Below are 27,492 nucleotides of genomic sequence, written 5' to 3'. Positions count from 1 at the left end.
GAATGCTTGAAGGGTAAACAAGCTATCAGAGCTACAAATAATGGAAGCCAAGTAGAGTTCAGGACTGAATATAGATCTGCAATCTACAAGTAAGGTTGTAAGTTGTATCAGATCAAAGCTCTACTATTACTTTCTAACAATTGTATCTATCTAGGGTAAATCCTTTGGAGTAAGGTTGACTTAACAATCATTGGAAAATCCTTTAACAGGGTGGCATTCGAAGTGAATGGTCTAAAGTCCTCTAACAAGGCTAACTTTTAGTAGGGTGACTAAAATCCCTTAACTGGGTCACATTTAACAATGTGTATTGTAACCTTTAATAGGGTTGGCCTTTAATAGGGTGTCACTTCAATAGAGTGAAAAAGGAGTCGTATGTTACTGGTGGTTTTTTCCAAATTGGGTTTCGTTACCTATTTTTTCCTCGCCAAAAATTGAACTTTGAATGCAAACCCCCATCCAACAGTCACTTCCATGTTTAATATTATTTAATTGTCCCAAAAATATGTAAAAAATATATATATATTTTTTAAAATTTAAAATTTATGGTATTTCCTATTATGTTTCCGCTGGCCTGCACTTTTTGCATCATCAGATCAAGCCAAATCTATGGTGGGCGCTTTCCTGCATTTTGAAAATGCATGACTTTTAAACATTGCGGGGAAGCCCCTTAGCGATGCGTGGATTGTGGGTCCATGTTCCTTCTATGGGCTGCAGGTGGACAAGGTGGTGGGTTAGCTGGTAGATCGATTGGTGCCTACTTCCCCACATTCTGAGCTTTGTCAAACTTTCTGACAATGTGAGAAAGTCCATTTATGACACGCGTCCATATGACATCATGGTGGGTATTCACAAAGGTTTAGGAAGTATAGGTTATGTACACTATCTGATGCAAGCTAAATGAGGGCTAGCACTTCCCCACAAGATGAAGTTGCAAGAAGATTAAATAATGCAAGGAAGCACTTTGGTGATGCATGTCCAGATGATGTCACAAGAGATAGTTGCATAGGATCAGAGGCATAGATTCTGAGCACTGTCAAATCTACGAGGATCAAGGGCCGACGCTTTATTGCTTAATGAAAGTACAAGGGTTTTAATTATTGCAAGCAAGTGCCCTAGTGACACCTATCCCAAATAATGTCATGGGCCCACCCTTCTCAAAGGGAGATATGTGATGAGTTTTGATTGTCCCATGCAAACAAATCAATGGTTGAGGCTTCCCCACATTATCAAGATGCGAAGAATTTAAGAAATGTGGGCAAGCGCTTTGCCGTCGTGTGTCTCTATGGGGTCTATCCCTCCATTATTCATTAGGTGTTGCTAGTTGGATGCCAGGTATTATCAAGTGTGGTATGGGTTGCTGAGGTGGCACCAAGTGTCATGGACCTGGTATATGGGCAAGCACAGAATACAGATGATCTTCTCAATCATTGATCTCATAGAGATCAACGATTAGGGCATTCCCACATTATAAAGTTATGAGGATTTTAAATAATGCGGGAAAGTGCCTAAACGACACGTGTTCTGTAGGGTCTACTTCAAAATGCCAATAGTGAAGGAAGGGATCAAAGAAAAATCAATGGCCATTGCTATCTCGCTATGGAAAGGAGCTTGAAAGTTATGTATAGCGAGATAGCGATTCAGTGACACATGTCCCAGTGGGCCCGATGGAGGTAGTAATAGTTAGAGGTTGGTAATTAGGGTCGCAGTTTCTTGAGGCAGTCACAGTTAGGTTGGGAGGTGGCATAGTTGGTAAAGAGGATATAGTCAAATGCATGAAGAATCCATAGGGTGGAAAAATACAACAAAATCATTATTCCACGTGGCTCATCCCAATGCCAGAATCCAATTGACTATTTGACCTTGCTAATTCACGAGCTAGAAATAAGGGAATTTGAGTTTTGTTGTGTGATTTGATCCTTGTGATCAATGCCAACCACCCTCGAATGAGCCCTGAACTCAATGAATGTGGGAAACACTCTACCATATCTAATCCAATCCATCTACCTAGTCAGAAGTATTTAATGGCAACATTTTTGTCTTCTTAGGGCCCTATTCCAACAAAGATAAGATATCATTGCATCTGGATCTATACCCAGATCAGATTTTCTCCATGATTGTTCTCTATAGGACTTCAATGTAGTGGTTGTATAGTAATTATAGTTAGAGGACATCTCAGTTATGCCTGAACTATAAAGGTAATTTTTGTAGATTTTGTTTAGGTTGACCCTTCTCTGACTTCTCTGATATTGTTCTACAATTTCATATGTAAATTCCCTTTTCCTCTAAATTGTATGGCATTCTACTTTATCTCCTTTAACCATTGATGTAAAATGTAAGAACTATTTGCCTCTCATTGGTGCTTTGTAGAGATTTGTAATTTGCATGACTATATCTCTTTCAGCTTGTGAATGATATATAAGTGAATCTTCTCTTTCCTTATGTCATTCATTTTTGGTTTCCTGATCTGTATGTGGTTGCTAGGTTAAAAGAAGTTTGAATGTGTATATCCTTTAGTGTCATAATGGTTAAATAGTGCATGTATGGGCAGAGATTGGTTCGAACACTCTATTTTGGTGCATCACCCCCTTAGCTTAGAATAGGTAGATTTTCTTTCCATGCATTCCTTCTCCCTTTTCCTCTCCAAGAGTAGTTAGGTGCACCCTAATAGTAAGAGGAAGTTGGCCTTCTCTGGAGATTCAAACTCACAATTCAAGTCCCATAGCTTGTAGGTTGTTTCCATGTTTCACAAGGTTGTCCTTAGGTAAAAACTTTGGACAAGGGTGCAAACCTTTATGACAACAGTTTTTGGCATGCCTAGTGGAACAAAAATCAAAAAATTTCAAGTCTACTGGTGTCAAAAGGAAGATTTCAAGATTAATACCAAGGAGATAGTACTAGCTTCGGTGTTCAAGCCTTCAAGGGGCTCACTCTCCAAGTACTTGGCAACTCTGAGCTTCAAATATATCTAGTTACAGACCAAAGTTGTAGTAATTCATGCCCAAAACTGAAACAAGGGCATCTTCTAGAGGTAAATTTCAGTACCAAGAGCTTTCATTTTCAAATCCTAGAAGAAGGAAGATTGGAGTATCCTTATCACCAGTTAGGAGTGCAATAGTAACAAATACACCTGCAAGATCTATTTCTACTCCTCTTGCTATTAGATCTCAGCCTAGATTTCCATCAGCTCATATCAATAGATTACTTATCTATATGGCACAACCTAGAGCCCATACTTTTGCCACCTTTAATGGTGGGAGTCCTCTTTTATTGTCTCAAAGACATGACATACCAATAGTTGCACTCAAAAGTATACCAGAGTTTACTAGTGAAACTTGTATCTCTCCCTCAGAGCACATTCAAGAGGTTGCAAATGTTTTTAATATCCATGGTATTACAGAAGATGATGTTGTAGTTAGGCTTCTAGCCTCATCTTTGAAAGGAAAAGCACTATAGTGGTATAAAGGTTTGGCACATGGTTCTATAATAGATTGGGATGGATTAGGAGCAAGACTATGTAAACACTTTGAGGACAAAAGAAACCATTTGTCACTTTTAGAATAGTTGACTACTATAAAAAGAGCCCCCCATGAATATATGACTGATTTCAACTATAGATTTCAAAAGACATGGGATAGAATACTTGCTTCAGTAAAACCTACCCCTGGTAATGCCTTCTTGCATTACCTCAGAGCTTTTAACAGTGACATTGCCACTACAATCCAAACTATGGGAGGAGATACCTTGCCTAATGCTTATGATATAGCAATAAAGTTAGAGAACATCCTAATACAGGGAGGTAAGCTAGCTCCAAGGCCTCATATGCCCTTTTCCCCTGATGTTTCAAATCACCAACCGGCAATGGCTCCTCTTCCCGTAACTTCCACATCACAATCCCTTGCTCTAGTTCCTCAACCTTCCACATCTTCAAGTGGAACAGATGGAATCAAGGAGATGATGCAATCTATGATTCTAAACATAGATAAATGATTGCAAGGTCAAGAGAAGAAGCTGGAAGATAGTTTCTCTATAATGCAGAAAATGAGCAAAAAGGTGGTGACTTCAGAAAGACAGCAAACTCAAGGTAGTAAGGTTCATCAACTACAACATCAAACTATGAATAGTGGTAGGCCTCCAAACCATAATTATGGGAACAATTCTTTTGATCAGAATAGGTAGAGTAGTCATGCTTCAACCTCAAATGTAAACCAAAGTAGGGCTATAGTCCCTCAAAACAACATAGCCTAGGATCAAGATTTTTGTCCCTCTTGTAACTACTTTTATGCTCATTGCATGTGTCAAAAGGCTGAATCTTATTTGGCTTTGACCATCCAAGAGCCTATAGTAGGACAATCATACAAGGAGGACCAATTTAAGGAGGCCTCATATATGCAGGGACAAGGTGATTGCTCCTTTATGAATCATCAGATGGAGGAACATTGTAATGTAAACTAGGATTCCATTGCTCACAACACTAGGAGTAAAAGAAGAGCTATTGAAGATGCTACCCCTCCTCCCAATCAGGCCTCAAATTCAAATGCAATACCCCATGAACAAGCAGTAAATGATCAGTCAAATACCCCTCAACAGCAAAGGCGAAATGATGGCAAAAAGAATGTAAGTGATCCTCAGTTTGTTCCATCTCAACCTCCTACAAAAACAACTCCCAAGGTTTCTACAAGAGCACCTACTCTTCCATTTAGTGTGGTCAAACAAATGAAGAAGACAAATGTGAATATTTCCATGTGGGATGCTATTGCTACTATACCCATGCAAAAGAGGTTGTTGCAGCAAGAATTAGAAAGTATTGAACCAAAGGATCAGCCACCTAGCATGGAGACTGCCACAAGCCTAGTACAACCATCAAGGGAGGAAGAAACAAGTAAAAAGGTTAGACCCCCTCCATTTTATGTTTTTTTAATTATAGGGGATAAACTATTCTACAATTGCATGATTGATTTAGGGGCTAGTAGTTCAATGATGCCTAGGTGTGTTGCTGACACTTTGGGAATGAAATATGAACCCATTGCTAGGGATGTGTTACAGTTGGATGGTAGTAATTTCAAGACTGTAGGGATCCTTAGGAATGTGGAAATGGCCCTACATGCATGCCTTGGTTGTACTATAACTCAAGATATATCTGTTGCTAAAGTCAAGCCACATTTTCCCATTTGGTTATCAAGAGACTTCACTACCCAAATAGGTGGTTACATATCTTCTGATTGGTCATATATGTTTGTTAGGACAAGATATGGGGCCAAATCTTTGATCAGAGGAGAGCCTCTAGCCCCCATCATATTGAATCCTACACCCCTAATCTCATCAACATGAATTGCACTATCCTAGAAGTGGATGAGAATGACATAGTGAATGAGCCTACTACTTCCCTAGTAGAGATACTTGATTTTCTCTTAGATGAATGGGCTAATGCATAACAATTCAATCCTATGTCAAAAACCCTTGAAACATACCTCAGTACATATTGTATATTAGAGAAAGATGCTTTAGTTCCAAATCTTGTGGAGACTAAAGAATATATAAGTGGGGTATGGAGCATGTACTTTGATGGCTCAAGAAATAAGAATGGATCAGGGGCTGGTATGATGTTGATTTCTCTTGCACAAGTAAGGTACTACTTCCCCTTTAGGCTCCAGTTTAACTGCACTAATAATGTGGCTGAGTACAAATCCTTGATTCAGCGTCTCCTACTTGCTTAGAAAAGAGGAATTCAAGCTTTAAGTGTATATGGAGATAGTGAGTTGGTGGTTAACCAAGTGAGAAATCAAAATATCACCAAGAATGGTTTGCTCAATTCTTATAAACATAGGGTATGGAATTTTCTTGAAGGTTTCAATGCATTTAATATTCAAAGCATCCCTAGAAAAGAAAATAGAAATTCTAATAGACTTGTAGCAATAGGTGCATCTCATGATGTGCCAGGGAGTCTTGAGGAGAAGAAGAAGCAACAAATCAGGATGGTAGTAAGGCATGTTGTCCTTGACAATAACATCCATTGGCAAGTGTTTGTATCTGATGAACAAATTGTAAGTTTCTTGTAGAATGAAGCAGAATTTTCAGATAGAAACTAGTCAAGACTGCAGGATCAGTATGGTGATCAAATCATTAATCTTAGTTCCAACAAATTTTCTAGGGTCTCATCACCTTAGAGAGTGTTTTTAATCCTAATGACCAAGCAAGAGGTAGAGTCATGAACATAGCTGTTGACCAAGATGATCACACTCTAGTCATGATTGCTGATGGAAAATCCTTAAACATGGGAAAAGTATGTTCTGAGATTGAGCAAGAAAGTTTTATTCATCTATGTCAAGAGTTTAATGATATATTTTCCTAGAAATATGATGATTTAAAGGGTTTTGACCCAAGGTTGTTTCAGGATACCATAGATTCAATTGATAATGTCAAACCAATGAGACAAAAATAGAGGCCAATGAATCCCAAGATTGAGCCCTTAATGAGAAAAGAGCTATCCAAATTGATTGAGGCCAATATAATTTTCCCCATCAAGCACTCATCATGGGTAGCAAACCTTGTCCCTATTAGGAAGAAGAATGGAGAAATTAGATTGTGTGTAGATTTTGGGGACCTTAATCAAGCTTCCCTTAAAGATCACCATCCTCTCCCTTCCATAGAGAAAATTTTGTCCAAGGTCAATGTTTCAAAGAGGTTTTCATTTCTTGATGGATTTTCTGGCTACAATCAAGTACTAGTCAAAGAGTCTGATAGGTACAAAACTGCATTTACCACCAAGTGGGGTACCTATGCTTATTATAAGATTCCATTTGGTCTAACTAATGCAGGTGCTACATTCCAGAAGGCAATGGAGATGGCCTTCAAAAAAATGATTTAAAAGTTTATATTAGTTTACCTTGATGATATCACAGTGTATTCAAAGAATGTGGAAGATCACTTTGATCATTTAAGATAGGTATTCTTAAGGTGTAGAGAGTTTGGGGTATCCCTTAACCCAAGCAAGTGTGTCTTTGCTACTAATCAAGGAAAATTATTAGGACACATTGTATCTAAGGGTGGTTTAACCATTAATCCAGAAAGAACAAAAGCAATACTTGCTCTCCCTCTTCCTAAACATAAGAAAGGGCTGCAAAGTTTCCTTGGTAGGATAAATTTTGTGAGAAGGTTTATCCCTAATCTTGCTACCACAGCTATGCTCACGAAAAGTATGGTATTTGCATGTACCAAGGAAGGGAAGGAAAGTTTTGAAGAGATCAAGGTAGCCATAGCCTCAGCCCCTACTCTCATTAATCCAAACTTTGAAAAGGATTTCATCCTTTATACCCTAGGTGGTGAGTCAAGTATTTCTACTATTTGACTCAAATGAATGACAAAGATGAAGAGCAGCCCATAGCCTTCTTTAGTGAAGGGCTTAAAGAGTATGATGGAAAATACAACTATGTAGAGAAGCAAGCTCTTGCAGTCATCAGAGCTTTAAAGAAATTTAGACACCTCCTATCTCATAGTAAAATTCATCTATTAGTACCCCATGCCAGTGTGAAGGATTTCCTTTTAACCAAAGACATTAGTGAGAAAAGGGTTGGCTGGGTTACTAAAGTAATGGAATATGATGTTGACATCTAGATCACCAAGCTAGTAAGAGGGAAAGGGTTGTGTAAACAAATGATATCATCTCAAGAATCATATAAGGAAGTTGTTATGATACTAATAGAGCAACAAGAAGCAAGAAATGATGACCCAAAGAACTGGATGGATGATATGAAGAATTTCTTATTAGGCAATGGATACCCCCAAGGATTAGATAGAACTAAAAGGAGACAATATAGATTACAGTCAATTCCTTATGTTATGGTTGATGGTATCCTTTTCAGGAAATATTTTAATGGAGCCCTATTAAGATGCATTGACATAGACCAGGCTGAAAGAATGATCAAGGAGCTTCATGATGGTCCTGATGGTGGTCACTTCTTAGCAAGGACAACTGAAATGAAGGTCATGAGGGCTGGTTACTACTAGCCATCCCTATTCCATGATTGTCATAAGTATGTGAGGAAGTGTGAAAAATGTGCTTTCTTTTTTGGCAAGCAAAAGCTTGCAGCTCTTCCTCTTTGTCCCATTCAGTTGGACCAACCTTTTGCTCAATGGGGATTGGACTTCATAGGCCCTATTAATCCTCCTTCTAGTTCTGGTCACAAATGGATTTTAGCTGCTACAGATTACTTCACTAGATGGATAGAGGCAATTGCATTAAAGGATGCCATAGAATCTTTAGTTGTTGAGTTCCTTGACAAAATTGTGACCCAGTTTGGTGCCCCTTCTACCATCATTTCAGATAATGCAAAATCTTTTGTTGGAGCTCAAATTTGTGCATGGGTAGTTGACCATAATATCTACTTAAGCACATCCTCAAATTACTATCCTTAGGGCAATGGTTTGGCTAAGTCCTCTAACAAAAACTTGATTAGGATTATGAAAAGAACTATAGAGGACAACCAGAGGTGCTGGCATAAAAAATTGAAGACTGCATTGTGGGTTGATAGAATAACACCTAAGAGGTTGATACAAAATTCACCATTTATGTTGGTATATGGAAAAGAAGCAAGGCTTCCAATTTCATTAGAATTCCCATCCCTAGAGATAGCTCATCAGCTGGAGCTAATTGAAAATGATGCCATAACAGTAAGAATGGTAGCGCTGATGGAGTTGGAAGAGAAAAGAAATCATGTGATGCAGACCCTAGAGACACATCAACAGCAAGTAAAAAGGACTTTTGATAAGAAGGCTAGGGTTAGAACCTTTAGGGAGGGTGACTTGGTTTTGAAATGGGATGAAAACAGGGAAAAACTAGGGAGGTACTCAAAATTTGATGCACTGTGGAGTGGCCCCTATCTGATTGTCAGTTGCAAGCAAGCCAATGCTTTTCAATTAAGCAATTCTGGTGGTGAAGTTTTGCCCATCCCAATCAATGGGATCTACCTCAAGCCATGTTTCTGAGAGAGTTTGAAGTTTCATGTACATATGTAGCTTAGTTTTGTTTCTTGTAGTTCCTATTTTCCAAGAAGTGCACGAGCACAAGCTTCTCTCTGTGAGATAGCTAGTTTTTTGAAGTTTTGAAGGTTGTAGAAGTTTTGGTCTCCAGTTCCAATTTGCAGAGACAAAGGGCAAGATTTTTAGTTTTTTTCTACTGTAGAGGTAGGGTTAGGGTTTTATGGTACACTAATCTATAGTTTTTTATGACTCTATAGCCCAATGGATGCATAAGGCCACTGGTCATGCGCATAGTAGGCTTGCATCCCCTCTGAGTCACCAGAAATGTTACCTATTTTTGCCCTACCAAAAATTGAACTTTGAATGCAAACCCCCATCCAATGGTCACTTCCATGTTTAATATTATTTAATTGTTCCAAAAATATGTAAAATATTTTTTAAAAAAAATAAATTAAAATTTATGGTATTTCCTATTATGTTTCCACTGGCCTGCACTTTTCGCATCATCAGATCAAGCCAGATCTATGGTGGGCGCTTTCCCACATTTTGAAAATGCATGACCTTTAAACATTGCAGGGAAGCCCGTTAGCAACACGTGGATTGTGGGTTCATATCCCTTTTGTGGGCCACAGGGTGGACAAGGTGGCGGGTGAGCTGGCAGATTGACTAGTGCTCGCTTCCCCGCATTCTAAGCTTTGTCAAACTTTTTGATAGTATGAGAAAGCCCCCTTAGGATACGCATCCATGTGACATAATGGTGGGTGTTCACAAAGGTTCAAAAAGTACAAGTTATGTGCACCGTTTGATGCAAGCTAATCAAGGGCTAGCACTTCCCTGCAAGATGAAGTTGCAAGAAGATTAAATAATGCAGGAAAGCACTTTGGTGACGTGTGTCCAGATGATGTCATAGTAGAGAGTTGTGTAGGATCAGAGGCACATATTTTGAGCATCGTCAGATCTGTGAGGATCAAGGGTTGGCACTTTCCAACTTCATGGAAGTGCAAGGGTTTTAATTATTGCAGGCAAGCACCCTAGTGACACCTATCCCAAATGACTTCATGATCCAGCCCTTCTCGTAGAGAGCTACATGATGAGTTCTAACCATTCAATGTGAACAAATCAATGGTCGAGGCTTCCTTGCATTATCAAGATGTGAAGACTTTAAGAAATGCAGGAAAGTTCTTTGTTGCGACATGTCTCTATGGGGTTTGTCCCTCCATGAGTCATCAGGTGTTGCCAGTTGGATGCTAGGTATTATCAAGTGCGGTATGGGTTGCTAAGGTGGTGCTAAGTGTCATGGACCCTGTATATGGGCAAGCATAGAATATAGACAATCTTCTTGATCGTTGATCTAGCAGAGATCAACGATCAGGGCATTCTTGCATTATGAAGTTATGAATATTTTAAATAATGCAAGAAAGTGCCTAAACGAAATGTGTTCTATGGGGTCTAGTACAAAATGCCAATAGTGAAGGAAGGGATCAAAGAAAAATCAATGGCCATCGCTATCTTGCTATGGAAAGGAGCTCAAAAGCTATGTATAGTGAGATAGCAATTTAGTGACACATGTTCCAGTGGGCCTAGTGGAGGCAGTAATAGTTAGAGGTTGGCAGTTACGGTCGTGGTTTCCTGAGGCAGCCATAGTTAGGTTGGGAGGTGGCGTAGTTGGTAAAGAGGATATAGTCAAACACATGAAGACTCCATGGGGTGGCAAAATATAATGAAATCATTTGTCTGCATGGCTCATCCCAATGCTAGAATTTAGTTGACTATTTGACCTTGCTGATTCACAAGCCAGAAATAGGGGAATTTGAGTTTTATTGCATGATCTGATCCTTGTGATCAATGCCAACCACCCTCAAATGAGTGCTAAACTTAGTGAATGCGAGAAACACTCCACCATCTCTGATCCAATCCATCTACCTAGTCAAAACTATTTAATGGTGTCATTTTTGTCTTCTCATGGCCCTGTTCCAATGAAGATCAGATATCATTGCATTTGGATCTGTACCCAGATCAGATTTTCTCCATGATTGTTCTCTATAGGACTTCAATGCAGTGGTTGTACAGTAATTATAGTTAGAGGACATCTTAGTTATGCCTGAACTATAAAGGAAACTTTTGTAGATTTTGTTCAGGTCAACCCTTCTCTAACTTCTCTGATATTGCTCTGCAATTTCATGTGTAAAATCCCTTTTCCTCTAAACTGTATGGCATTCTACTTTATATCCTTCAACCATTGATGTAAAGTGCAAGAACTATTTCCTTCTCATTGGTGCTTTGTAGAGATCTATAATCTGCATGATTGTATCTCTTTTGGCCTATGAATGATATATAAGTGAATCTTCTCTTTCCTTGTGTCATTCATTTTTGGTTTCCTGATTGGCATGTAGTTGCTAGGTTAAAACAAGTTAGAATGTGTATATCCTTTGGTGTCATAATGGTTCAATAATGCATGTATGGGCAGACATTGGTTTGAACACTCTATTTTGGTGCATCACCCCCTTAGATTAGAATAGGTAGATTTCATTTACATGCATTGCTTCTCCCTTTTACTCTCCAAGAGTAGTTAGGTGCACCCTGATAGTAAGAGGAAGCCGGCCTTCTCTGGAGATTCAACCTCACAGTTCAACTCCCATAGCTTGGAGGTTGTTTCCATGTTTCACAAGGTTTTCCTTAGGTAAAAACTTTGGACAAGGGTACAAACCTTTGTAACAACAGGTTTCCACATTAAATCATTATGTCAAATATGTTGATGGATGTTTTGTGTTTCATTCTTTACATTTCTGAAAATTAATTTGACAGTAACATATAAGTTTTAGTTGATACATAATGAATGGATTCATGGATAATAATTTTTTATGGTTTCACTAAATTGAGAAATGTGTTATTTATACATGTGGACATTGAATAACTGATTCACCCCCTCTCTCAGTTATTCTAAAAGAATTTGAATAGAAAAATGTGGTGGGAGATGAAAACTATCAATTTTAGGTGAGTTGAAATTTGCATCACTATAAAAGAGAAACTATAGATCTAAAGCCATTTTTTAAATTTTTGATTATTATAGCTATATATGTTATCTATAACATAATGTGAGATCAAAGGGAAATAAGTTTATTTCAAAATACTTTTGTGGTGGGAACTAGACCCTAATTTTTAGCAATTTTTAGCAGCTAAAAAATTATCTATAAAATTTAGAAAAATATATCAATTCCTATTCCAAATAATTATTAAAAATTATAATTATAAACTTCATCCATTTCTACACATATCATTAGTTTACTTCATTTTCAAATTTAGAATAATAATACAAGTTTTATGTCATTGAAGGTGAATAGTTATACTTTTGTTATCTTTTTCCTTCACAAAAGGGTGACACAAGTTTGTACTTTTACCCTATACCAAATCTGATGACAGTTCTACATGAACTTGTAATCAACCCAAACAATGAACAACTAGACCAAATTAACAACAACAGTAGATACTTGGGATCCTTTTAGGGAGAGTGTGCTAATACATGCATGGTTACATCCCTAGCTTCCATTTTTGGGCTAGCATATGGAGCCTTTAGATCCAACCATTCATTATAAATTGGAGAATGTGCTTTATGAATAGCATTCAAGTGATGCATCTGCACATGTAATTTTATCACCTTGGAAAACTATATTTGATCCTGCTAGCTGGGAACAATTGATTGTTTATTTTACTATACCTAATTTGATGATAGTTCTACATGAATTTGTAATCAACCTAGCTAATCAATAACTAGACAAATTTAACTTGGTTATGGCTCAAGCATGTGCTATTTTCATTTATCATATGGTTGCCTTCACACACCTATTGCTCACAAATTTCTACTTAAGAATGTATGTGAACCTACAATGCACTCCTATGTGGTAAAATACATAGAAAATCATATAATTCTTAATCACACAAGGTCTTTCGCTTGATGTGCTCATTCATTAAGCACCCAAGCTTACATTTTAAATCATGATTTATCTATTTTAGGCTTAAGAATTGGTACAACAACCTAGAAAGAGTACCTAAGAAGAGATGGATCTTGCATTCATTCAATAATAAAATATAGCATTCATTCATTATCACATGGAGTAAACAACAATTATTACCATCCATAAAATAATCTCATAATATCCAAAGCTAACATCTAACATTAGTTCATCCTTTAAAATTCAATAACATGTGAAATAAGATATTTAAACATGCCTCAACCAATTATGATTTAATTTTGGATGACCTACTTGATTAGTTTGGAATTTTGTTCTCACTAGAAATCATAAAATGTAAGAACAATTGTGCCAAAAAGAGAAATCATGCACCAATCATGTTTTTTAGCTCTTTTGGCACAATCATTCTTTCAATTTTTTGGCTCAATCTCTAACTGTTTAGTATGTGTTTTGAAAAATTATTCTTGGAATGTGAGTGAGGAAAAAGAGAAATATCAAACTTGAAATAGATGTACATAAATGAAATTAATTTTTAAACTTCAATTTTATAAACTTACAAAGAGAACCATAGAATTATAAGATACTATTGTGGTTTTTATTATTTAAAAATTATAGTTATACGTGATAAAGTTATATACCTTTGATTCAAAGAGTGCAAATAATGGAAATGAAGTATTGTAGAAGGTACAAGCTCAACTACCCTCCCAGCCCCTACCCATGTAGATGGCATTATTAAGTAGAGAATAGTTACATCTATACATACATACATACATACATACATAAATGATTAAGTGCTACCCAACTATGTTCAAGGTCTTTGCACAATGGAGGCATACACCACCTACCAGGCTACCTATATACCCATATCCATGGGATCAAGACCCTTGAACTACTCACTCTAACAAATATGTAGTTTTGGTTTCTAATTATTTTGATTTAGTTGTATTCCTATAACCACTAGTGAGCTTTTCTCACCTAGTACATTTCTTCATCATCATACACCCACTTAGGTGAATCAGGAAGTTTTCTATATATACAATAATGTAATGCTCTAGTGCAACCTTTTTGTTTTAGTTTACAGTTAATGCAAGGTTAACCTATATACATCTTAACTAAATCCTTATATATTTATGTTAATAGACTAGTTAAGTTAATGTTGAAACACGGAGTTTAGCCTTCTATTTTCAAAAGCCAAGTACATTAGGTACATATAATGTCTTAAAATATAACTTCGTGAGTTAAAATATAATGTATTAAAATAGTTAAGTGCTACCTAACTATGTCCAAGGTGTTTGTATGCTAGAGGCATACTTCACCTACTAGGTTTCCTACATACCCATATCCACAGGATCAAGACCCTTGAATTACTCACTCTAATGAATATATCATTCTAGTTTCTAATTGTTTTGATGTAGCTATATTCCTATAACTACTAGTGAGCTTTACTAACCTAATACAACTCTTCGCCATCATACACCCATTAGGGTAAATTAGACAGTTTTCTATAATTACATTACTGTAATACCCTAGTGCAACCTTTGTGTTGTAGTTTATAGTTAATGTAAGGTTAACCTATAAACATCCTAACTCACTCCTTATAAATTTATGTTTAAAATCTTGTGACAATACCCATGACGATGCTATCGTTGCATGAGTTTTTTTTTTTTTTTTTATGCCAAGATCTCTCTATTTATACATATACACATATACACATATACATATGTATATATATACATACATACATAGATATATACATATAAAGAGATCACAAGGGTATGACAACAAAATTCTAGATCTCCACTGATCTCCACAATCCACAAGATCTCTCTCTATCTATACATACATACATACATACATATATACATACATATACATATATACATATATAAATTTATAAACATATATACATGTACATACATAAATACATACATACATACATTTACATATGCAATTTTATCACCTTGGAAAATTGTATTTGATCCTACTAGCTAGGAACAACTGATTGTTCATTTTATTGTACCTAATCTGATGACAGTTCTACATAAATTTTTAATCAACCCAACTAATCAGCAACTAGACCAATTTAACTAGGTTATGGCTTGTTTCTTTCTAAAAATATCTACTATGATATGTTTTTCTAAAATTTCTTGCGAACTCTGCCCATTTTTCCTAGTCTTCATTATTTTTGTGTACGATCTTGAGCTAAGCCACTTAGCATGGGTTGAGTGAGTTTTATTGTTTTATTATTTGGATTCTAGAATATGGACTTTTTTTATTACTTGCTTTGTTAGAGTCCTCATTTTAATAAAGTAACAAAGTGGGTTTTAGAGTGGAAAGGGCTATGTAATGAAGAGGAAACTTGAAAACTAGAATGTTGAAATGTTGAAATGAAAGCTATCAAGGATCAAACACTTATGGAAAAGTTACAACACAATGTGAAGTTTATTATATATATATATATATAAGAAAATATGACATAAATCATTCCCAATTTGTTTTTATTATGGAGAGTTGCGTGCAAAAGAGGGTAGAGAGCTCCAAATGAGGATTGAGAGCTCTAAAAATTGGTGGGGATTTCATTTCCATGTCCTTGTGACTACTACATTTTAGTGTTGTGCCCTTATGATCTCTGCATTTCATTTTAGTGCCCTTGGTGGAGATCAATGGAGATCTAGGATTTTGTTGTCATTCCCTTGTGATCTTTACATTTTGTTGTCATGCCCTTGTGATTTGTATGCCCTTTCTCTATGATTTTGTTTCTATGTCATGACCTTGTGATCTTTGTGCCATTTGTAGCACTACAACATTTGGGTTCAAATTTTGATGGCAATATGTGATGGCAGTGTAATTTGTGGTGTTCAAGCCCAAATGCAGTAGTTCTTGCTCTATGATTTTCTTCAAAAGGAGAAGAGGTACATATGTAAATTTTCTTTTCTTTTCCTTCTAAATATGTATCATTTTATATTTCCCCCAATGGGTGATTAGAGAAGAGAAGCTTCTCTATATGTATATGTATGTGTATATATACTTACATACACACACATATGCATTCATGTATGCATATAGACACATATATACATATACATATGTATATACATACATAGAAACATACATATATAAAGATCACAAGGGCATGACAATGAGATGCAGAGATACAAATATACATATATACATAATACACATACATACATACATACTTAAATACATACATACATCTACATATGCAATTTTATCACCTTTGAAAACTATATTGGATCTTTACTAAATCACCAAGACATAATATAATTTATAAGTATAGATTTATGCATACTTAGTTTTGATTGAATTTGTCTAATGAGAGTGAGTCTACTCGTGATGATAATGGCTCCATGTATTGGGTCTTTACAAGAGAGAGAATTACATAAGATTAGATGTTGTTTGTGGATATGAGATGATTTGTTTGTGATGCCAATATATCCTCCTCCATATTGAATTTCCATATCATCAATTTTCTAGATACGTCAAATCACTGGACTTGGTCTTCTGAAATGGTGGGACTAAGATATAAACCTAAAATAAGGGTTGTATGCTATGGTGGGGTAGGAGGAATATGGTTTTGTGAATGGCTAATTAAGAAAGTTACAAAAAATTAGGGTTTTAGTTGCAAGTAGTTTCATTAAATTGATAAAGGAATCAAATTTGAAAGAGGGATGATCAAAATTGGCATGCCCATCCTTATGATAGATGTATTTATCTTATAAAAGAAAAATTACCTCAAATGACAAGTGAAAGATTATTAAATACTTGGAAAATCAGAAGAACATTCACTTATAATATTTTTGAATGAAAAAAATATAATAAAAATGTAATCTGGTAGAAGAAGCCAAGAGCTATGTGGCTCCACATTGTGGCTATTCCACTATCTAGTAGTGGAAACTCTTTACTTTAAATATGAAAATCTTGAAATTAAGAGAAAAAAACTATTAGAGGTCTATATTTTTGTTTTAGTGATAACAAATATACAATCTAATTATAAGAAAAATAATTGTCTTAAATGTATTTGTTTAAATAAAATAAACAAGAGTACTAGCTATAGCTATATAATTCTAGTATTATTGATTATGTTAAACAAAATGTTAAATAAAACAAGTATGAAGTAACATAAATGGATTATCTTCTATCCTATTATATCTTAGTGTTAATGCATCTAATCATTACCTAGATGATATTATGCATGAGACCTTTACTCAATCACCAAGAGATAATATAATCTATAAGTACATATTTTTTCATACTTAGTTTTGTATGAATAAATTTGATCAAATGCAAGGATAATTTCTTGTGTGAATTCAAGAGACATAGTGAACTAATTTACATGTTTAGAAGGAAAATAAAATAATATTTACATAGATACCTCTTTTCCCCTTGAAGAAATAGAGCAAGGGCATGGAGATTACAAGGGAATGACAACAAAATTCTAGATCTCCACTAATCTCCACCAACATTCAAAGCTCTCCACCCTCATTTAGAACTTTCCAACCTCTTTCACATGCAACTCTCCATAATTAATCAAAACAAATGGGGAGTGATTAATGTCATCTTTTCTTTTCTTTTTTGGTTATAATCCATCTTTACAATCGACAAGATCTCTCTGTATACATACATATATACATACTTATATACATATACATACATACATGCATGCATGCATTCATACATACATACATATACATATACATATACACATACATACATGAAAAAATAAATACACTTTCTAATAGTTTACAATTTTTGAAGAAAATTAATATTTTACAAGAAAATGCATCTAAAGAACTATTAACTTAGAAGAAAGAACATAGTGTTGAAATAATACAAAAAGTGCTTGACATGAGAGGTCTACAAGTGAGGGTGTTGACCAATCTTGAAAACTTGAATGCTAAAATGAAAGCTATCAATGAGAAAACACCTATGCTAGAGTTAAACACTCTATAAATTTTATTTTAGATAAGGTAGAGGTAGATATTCATAAGTTTGATAATCAAAATTTAAGGCACAAGAGCAAAGGAGGAGTGGCTTTAGAAAGAGATTGCACGATAGAAACAACAACTAGACAACATAGATGATATTATGGGAGCCACTAGATAGAATCTAAGAAAGTGTTGGGTAGGTACAATGACCTTGGAAACAATAGTTAAATTGGTGTAGTTGTTGATTAACTAAATTGATCACTTCATTATTATATGATCCAATGGTAATGTTAGTTATTATTTTGACATACATGAAAACATTATTATTATTCATTATTATATATACATACATATGCAAAAATACCAATGCACTTTCTAAGAGTTTACAATTGTTCAAAAAAATTAATGTTTTATAAGAAAATGTACTTGAAGAATGGTCAGCTCAAAAGTAAGAACATGGTGTTGAAATAGTACAGAAAGTGCTTGACATGAGAGGTCTGCAAGTGAGGGTGTTGACCAAACTTGAAAATGTGAATGCCAAAATGAAAGATATTAATGATCAAACACCCATGCGACGCAGAGGTACACCTTTTCAAAACTTCTTTTGGGAGTAAAACTCAAGAGGCTTCAATAATAGACATTTTCAACCAAATTAATGAGCTAAAAAATATCAAAATACTTTACATATTTATTCATAACTTTTACAAATGATATGATATAAAATTTTACTTTTATAATATTTATTTTAGATGAGTTAAACATGCTTTCTCAAATTTATAGCTCAAAATGATAATTGGAATAAAAGTTACTAAACTTTTCCTAAAATTGCTAACTCTAGGATAGATTCAGACTTGAAGTCACCAAATTAGCCACAACTTCTGCAAAACTTAATATAATTTGGTCACACCAAAAAAAAATGAAAGATAACTCAAATAATTTTCTGTAAATATAAGTTAGAGGGCTGTATATTTTCATATGAATATTTATCAATAGAAACAACAATCAAATTTCTTGAAATGTACACATAAAATTTTCATAAAACTCACAAATACAACCTTCTCTTTGTTTCGCTTCTTCTTTTAGCTTCTGAAGCCATTAAATACTTGAAATAATGACTAATAAATAATATTTTAAAGTCTTTTAAAATTCTATAACTAACTAGTTATCCCTCATGACCATTCACCTTCTCCCTTACATGATCTTTACATATTTTCAATATTTTATGACAATTTTATTACCTATTTGAGAATTCTCATCTATCTTGACAATGTGACTCTAAACATAATAAATGAACATATTACATATCAATTAGGATTAAATTAATCCTTTTACATCAATAATCATTTGTTTAATCATGATTGAATTGTGTGACTCTAATTGACTTTACAACATGAAATATTTCTTGAATCTTTATCCAATGTGTGCTCCTACATCATACTCCCAACTATGAAATGTTTCCAAGTCCACTTAGAAACATTTGCAAAATAAATATTATAAAATATAAAATATTTCTTCATCTTCACTTTAGGCTTGTACTCATCTTCTAGCTACAATCTTGTCCTTACTTGACCTTGACTTACTTGGATTTGTTTTTCCTTCTTTATCTTAATCTTTGGTTTGCCTCTTTTTGGTAACATAAAAACCATTTGTTGCTTCCTGTTAATTTTTAGCAACAACTTAATCACATATACCAGCTCTACCATTGAATACATCTGTAACACCACCAAATACACTTGCCAATAAAGCTCCTCTTTCTTGTCACCATAAACATGTCATATCTCCATACATGGAAAATACACAAATACTTGAGCCCTTTCATAGCCCATAACCAATTATTCTATAGTCTCTTCTCTTGAGACCAAATTAGATTTCTCAATTTGAATTTCTTCTTCTTTTCATTTCATTCCAACATTCAACTTTAAGGCATTAACATTTTCCTTCAAATACTCTATTATAAGAGTATCTTGCTGCATATTACTTATTTTTATATATGCATCAATTTGTTCTTCCAATGGACAACTCTTCTCTTCATTGGTAACCAACTTCTTTATTCCATCTTCACATACCTTTGTATCCTCAATAAATGGCTGCTCCAAATTACTATTTTCCATGTCCATATTTTTCTTCAATTCTTCTTTTAGTCTCTTTAAATTTTCTTCCCCTTTTTTTAAGTTCCCTCAGTAGGAATCTTATTTTCTCTTATATCTCTTGTTTCATTCTAGCTTTCTCTTCTCGCTCTTTTTCTTTCTTCCTCTCTTTTCTTTGTCTTTTCCTTCTTTTTTCTAAAAAATCCCAATGTGAAACCTGTTGGGACTCAAAATTACATTCCTATTTTTGAGTACCATTCTAAAAATTAAGCCCTATAAGCACATTTAATGCATGTGTACCCAACTATTATTTTGAAGCCTAAAAGGTGTTTAATGTTTCAAACACCTTGAATTTAGCATATCCATGCATCTTGTACTGATAAATTTCCATTTTGAGTCATTCTGTAAAGTTTCATTTTGAGCAATGCTCAAATCTACATTTTTGCCCAAGTGTTAAACAATGACAGGTGGCCTAGTTTGCATTTAAATATCTCACACCTAGTAATTTTTCATGACTTTCCACTTTGGAAATGTTTAGTATGCCTATAAAAGATCCTATGTTTTAGATTTCAAGTCATTTTGATATATTTTGACTAGGTTTTGAATCCATCAAAGTTGGTTGTTTATTGTTGTAATGTTGATGCTAATTGTTCAAAATTTTGGGAGGCCCTATTTGACCAATCATGACTTTGATCTAGTTGATCAAAATGAGAAATATAATTTTTCATTGCATTCCTAGAGGTCAAAGAATTTTTATGTTTTAGATTTGGGCTTATGATGAACTGTTTGATCAATTTCCAAACATGGTTCCATATGTAATTTGTAAAGTTTCACTAATGTTATAAAATGCAGATTGATTGGTACCCATATTCAGGATTTCATAAGTTTGATCCATGATAGGTGAGATGAAATGAATTGTACCATTGTATTCTACTTTGAAAATTCTTTAAGTGTGCCAGTTTACAAATCCTGATGAATCCATTTGCACACTTTCCTAGGTCCATTCCATTTACAAAAATCACTTTTCTACCACTATTCCTAGTTCTGCAAATCTGAGTACCCAACTTTGACAGTTTTCCAAATGTGTCCAATTATTTATCATGAGAAAAAATCATAGTTTTATACTCTCCTCATGACAGTGAACTAATGCCCTAGTTTTCAAGCCCTGAGTGTCAATTTGACCTATTTTTGAAGCCAAAACCAAATGCTTTTTTATTGCTTTCTGAAATGTTTGCTTGCAAGCAGTTCTAAGAAAGAAACTTTGACAGTCAATATCTTTTGACCCAAAGTAGTCATGAGACAAGATTTGACAGGGTAAAAGCATGCAGAACAAAGAATTAGTGTCTTAATTTTTAGAGCCTAATCAAGTGTTTTGGTTAGTTTTTAAAGCCAGTTAGAGGCAAGGTTATCTTTAAGACACCCCACTCCAAAAAAAGATATAAAATATTGGCAAATCTTTCATTATTTTGGAAAAAAAAAATTTATTCACTAATCTTTCAAAATTTTTATTTTAAATATTATTTATATTGGCGATTCTTTTGGAATTGTAATTTTTGTATAGAAAATAATGGTGAATCTAAATAATAATTGAAATTTCATTAATCACTGTAGAATATTACAAATTATTATTGAATATTTTTTAACTCATGGATTACTATTAGGATCATTGCATTATATTTTAAATCAATAGTGAAAACTAAGTATTGGTGATATATTCCTTAAGTAACTAGTAATTATGCTAATTATTGGTGAATTAATTTCAATTTCTCAAATAATATATAATATTTAGGTGAATCAAATCTAATCATATATCAAATATTATGGCTAACCTTTGAACATAAATTTTTTTAATAAAAAAATCATTGAACAATTTTAAATATTTTAAAGCTAAAATTTATAAAAATATGGTGATTTAGGTTGTATTAAATCTTAAATTATTAGCCAAATTACTTATCAAAAATTTCTAAAATTATCCAATTTACGAATATTATTCATTAAAAAATACCTTGGTCAGAGGAGTCCTTCACACGAAATTAGCAGTTGGTATGAAAAGGTGAAATGAGTTTTAAAATGTTCAATCAATGATCCTTTTTTGTTTTTAGTCACTACAATGAGTTCATTGGATTAGTTTGAGGTGTCTAGTGTTTTGATTCAATTTTTTTAAAGTTGGACCCACTTTGAGGCTTAGTTGTACCCAGTTTGAGGCCCGACTAATCTCATCAGGTTGCTGAGGTATAGAAGGGATTGAATGTGTTTTAATAAGTCAAAATGGTTATGATTAATTACATATCCTAGTATGTATGCCTTGTTCTTTGAGATTGAAAGGACTTCTAGTTACTAAAGCCTCAAAATGCTTGATGATGGCATTGTTTCTTAAACTAAAAAAGGTTCCTATTGGTCCACCATGTTTAACATATGGATCTATCATCACAAATTAAAATGGACAATAGTTTGAGTAGTTCGAAGAACATTAGCTTCCAAAAGTATTGCCATTTTTCTTGATAACATATGCTTACATTTGAACACCCATCTTGTTAGCCCACTTGAGAACATGATATAACATAGGAGATTATTTTTATGAATTATGGACTATGTCAATGGATGGCCTGTAGCAATTTATGGAAGATCTTCATTAACTGTTTGCCTCATCATACTGTCATTTGCACAATCCAAGAGTTGCCAAGGAGTAGTCATTAGTTGTTTGAGATTGAAATATTGATGCTCAAACTAAGAGCATCTTTTCTTCAAAGATACAGAGCTTTTAATGTTGGATTGAAAGCTTCCCATGCTTGATGCATTACAATGCATTCAAAAGGATTGATTTTTCCAATGGAGGGAGATAGCTATACAATCTTGTTGTAAGTTGTTAGTTGGATGGCTTCACCTTTTGATCAGCTATCAAAAGATGTGGAAATCACAGGATGAGAAGTGAAGGTTTCTTTCATCCTTTTTAAACCACCTTTTTCAATATTGTAGGTTTCATCTGCTAGTCACTTGATGAATTGTAGTTCCTTTCTACACAAAAAGGATCCACCAGTGTCAAACTCACTTTGAAAATGAATGAGTCCACATTAAGAGACAAAGTGTTAAATTTTGGAATCACACAAGAGTACTTGAATTTTTTTTTAACACTCAGTTTCCACTGTGTACTAGCCAGTCTCACTAGTTATGCTAGAACAAAATCCATCAACCACTACTTTGGGATGTCCTCTTGTATGAAGGTGGAAAGCATGAGGTTGAGGAAAGAAATGTGATGATTGATAGAGAGAAATGGATAGAGTTCTACCAGTAGTTCAATGGAGGCCCCATTCTTAACCCTAATTTTTTCAAAGGGATGTATTTTCAGTATGACAATGATGAAATAATTTCTCACCTTAGTGGCTAATGGGACAATAGGATTTTGGAGTGTAGATTACTTACTTAGAAGGCCATAATAGTTCCTACAGAGGCCTCTACAACAAGCTTGATCTACACATTTGCCTTTTTGTAGTGATATGTATTGTTAGAAGCAAATTCCACAACCTAATATATAAGACAAAAGCTAGGAGTAAAATCTAGGTAGTTTCAAATTTGGCAGGATTGCATTTTCTTCTAATTCCTCTACAATAGATCATATTATGGAGGTTGTCCAAATACTTGCAAATGAAAAATATGTACATCTAAGGTGGATATATGGTTTCCTTATGAGGTTTTTCGTCAAAGTATATATGTTAGTCCAATGGTGGATACACTGAAGTCATTCACATGCTTGATCTAATCACCTTTGTACTCCATACACCTTCATTAAAAATCTCAAAAATTCCCTTCATGGTTGTAGTTTTGAGAAATAATAATAGAAAATAGTGAAATTATTTTGTTCCACATTCACAGTGTGCAGATGTTTTAAGCACCTTTTAAGCATGAAGACTCAACTCATAAGTGTCTTAAAGACATGCAGTTTTTGGAAGGAAACCTTGCATTGTACAACCTAACCAGCTTGGTGATGACATGGCGACTAGATGACTGGCATAACAACATAGTGATACATTGCCACATGGTAGGGATGGTGACATGATAAAGATGACATGGCATAGATTACGAGGCAAATGACATGGATAGAGGTGCCATGTGTTGCAATATTGCTATGTTGCAATGATGTGGAAAGGTTATGAGGTGTCATATGCCATAGCAACACAATTTGGGAGTGCCACATGGTAGACAAGCTGAGGTGGTGGTTACAAGATGGATGCACTAGATCACACCACATAGTGCATGATTGATTGTTGTTGCCATGTCGCAAAGGAAAGATGCACATTGGTTAAGCATGACAACACAGTGACCCAATCAAAGGATGCCACATGGTATAATGAGGACCAATCTGGTAGTACCATGTGACACCTAGGTGGTAGAGGTACAAATAGAACAAGTGACAGGAAAGGAACAAGCAAATCACATTCTAACACATGGCAAACTTGGTCAAACTAGTTTGACCCAAATGAGAATTTTGAGGGAAAATTCAAAAGTAAAAAATTTAATATTTTATTATTTTCTCCTTTTTAAATCACTTATATGAGGTTTTTAAATAAACATGGATTATAACCTAAAGCTTGGACTTTAGGAAAAATTAAAATACTTGCAATAAAGTTTAGACTTGTGAGTCTACTAGGGACCTAATTTTCAAATGAAGATTTTGGGAATCTTCGATGTGCCTACATAGCACTATCATATACCATTAGAATTAGGAGAAAGTGATTTTTCCTTATTTGAGTTTTTTTTCTACACATGAAGTAGTTTTTTCAAGTTATTTAGGGTTTTCTCTCATCTACTCATTTTTCAACCTCATTCAATGAAGGAAGTTCAGATCCGATCTTCAAAAAAATTGTGAACTGTGTGAATGCCAAAGGCAGCAGGGATGTAGTTAGGGATGGATTTTCTCACTTCCAAATTATTTTAGTGAATGATTTATCAACATTTTAGATGCATACCTGATGGTTTTACCATAATAGGATTTTTCATCATTAGAAAGAGATATTTTAATTTTTTGAGATACAATGATGAGATTACTTTCTGATTTTGGTGGTAGAGAAAAGAGATTTTTTTTGCAATAGTAGAGAATGAAGATTCAAGTAGACACATGTAATTCCTAGATCAGATATGGGATTTCATTCCTTTCCTATATCTTTCTCTTTCTCTCTCATTGTAAGAGTTCCAGTTTTTACTGTGTGACCGTAGAGTTCCAATTCTCATTTTTGCAACTGTGATACTACAAGGATGGTTCTAGTTTAGTCTTATGATTGTGATACCACCATTCTTCAATTTTATCTCTTGTATGAATAGTAGTAATGAAGCTAATATAGATAGTTCAAATCTACTTAGTGGTTTCATGAGTTATTCGAACACATCTTGAATATATAGTTTCAAAGAAATGAAAACAATGAGAAACAATCTTCTTAGTTTCATTATAATTCTCATCTCCTATATCTATAATTTGCATTGTTCTATGGTTTAGGGACAAAGAACTTAGACCCTCTTTCATCCTTTAAGGTTGTATGTCTTGTATGTTTTGTTTTCAGAACAAAGAGCCAAGTAAGTGCTTGATATATTTGATAGGGTTTTTGATTATTTAAGAATGATATTTCATGAGAATGAGGTCTTTATGAACATCGATGTCTAATTCACAAAGTGATTTATGGAACTTCCCAATAGATAAGGCACTAATCAGCTATAGGATCAGTTTGTTCTTATTGTTGAATATTTGGAAATTTTCTAAAATAAAATTTATAGTCATACATTTCCCTTTCTATTTAAGAGATGAAAGGATGCCCATTACTCAACTTGTGGATTTTATACATTTTACAATTTGCAACTACACACCTTTGCCATTTCATGAGTATGAGAGAAATATGGGTTTTATCTACTTTGTTAGATTCAAGTGCACCCTTTTAAATAACTTGTACCATATAAATGAATCTATAGGTACACCCACCTAGGTTTTGTAGAACCCAAAGTAGAAGAAGGGTATAGCCTTATAGTTGGATAGATGTCTAAAAAGATATGTTGCAAATGGGAAGTAATTGCCCTAGATGTATTTTGTCCTCATCAGGATAATTTGAAGTGTAACATTTTAAAACACCAAAAAAACCTATGCATCTAATATTATCCTCTTATCATGAGATAAATCTACTCTTGCGACCATTTTCTCTAATCTAGGTTCTCTCCACTCAACTTAGTCTTTTGGCCACTCTATAGGTTCTCTCCTCAACCTATCAGATACCACAAAAACTCACAAACTCACCTTTCCCCAAACCTTTTTTTGAGCTCTCATAAATTTTTTTATGTAGAGGTACACCTTTTCAAACCTTATTTTGGGAGTAAAATTCAAGAGGCTTCAGTAATAGACATTTTCAACCAAATTAATGAGCTAGAAAATATCAAAATGTTTCACATATTTACTCATAACTTTTACAAATGAAGTGATATCAAAAATTAATTTTATAATATTTATTTTGGATGAGTTAAACATATTTTCCCCAATTTATAGCTCAAAATTATAACAGAAGTAAAATTTTTTAACTTTTCCTAAAACTACTAACTCTTGGACAAATTTAGACCTGTAGTCACCAAATCGACCATAAATTTGGCAAAATGTAATATAATTTGGTCAAACCAAAACCAAAAGAAAGATAAATCAAATAATTTTTTGAAAATATAAGTTGGAGATCTGTATATTTTCATATGAATTTATACCAATAGAAACAACAGTAATATTTCTAAAAATTTACATAGAAAATTGTCATAAAACTCACAAATACAACCTTCTCTTTATTCCACTTCTTCTTTCAGCTTCCACAGCTATTACATACTTGAAATCATGAATAATACATCATATTTTAAAGTATTTTAAAATTCTACAACTAACTAATTACCCCTCATGACCATTCACCTTCTCCCTTACATGATCTTTACATATTGTCAATATTTTATGACAATTTTATTACCTATTTGAGAATTTTCATCTATCCTGATAGTGTGACTCTAAACATAATAAATGGGCATATTACATATCAATTGGGATTAAATTAATTCTTTTACATCAATAATCATTTGTTTAATCATGATTGAATTACAAGACTCCAATTGACTTTACAACATGAAATATTTCTTGAATCTTCATCCAATGTGTGCTCCTACACCACCATGCTAGAGTTACAACACAAATGTGAAATTTATTTTAGATAAGGTAGAGGTAAATTTTTAGAAATTTGATAATAAAAATTTAAGGCATGAGAGTGAAGGAGAAGGAGTGGTTTTAGAAAGATAAGGAGAAGGAGAGGCTTTAGAAAGAGGCTGCATGACATAAACAACAACTAGACAACATAAGGGATATTATGGGAGCCACAGGATATATTCTAGGAAAGTGTTGCATTAGGTATTATGAAATTGGAATCAATTGAAAGTGTCTTTGATAATTTATAGTCCAACTATCAAATTTTTATAAGAGTGTTTCAAGTATTGATACAATCTCTTTGAGATGAT

Source organism: Cupressus sempervirens, chromosome 10 (assembly GCF_028749045.1).
Source record: "Cupressus sempervirens isolate cs-2001-9-10 chromosome 10, ASM2874904v1, whole genome shotgun sequence".
Lineage (NCBI taxonomy): Eukaryota > Viridiplantae > Streptophyta > Pinopsida > Cupressales > Cupressaceae > Cupressus > Cupressus sempervirens.
This window is presented reverse-complemented; position numbering follows the sequence as displayed.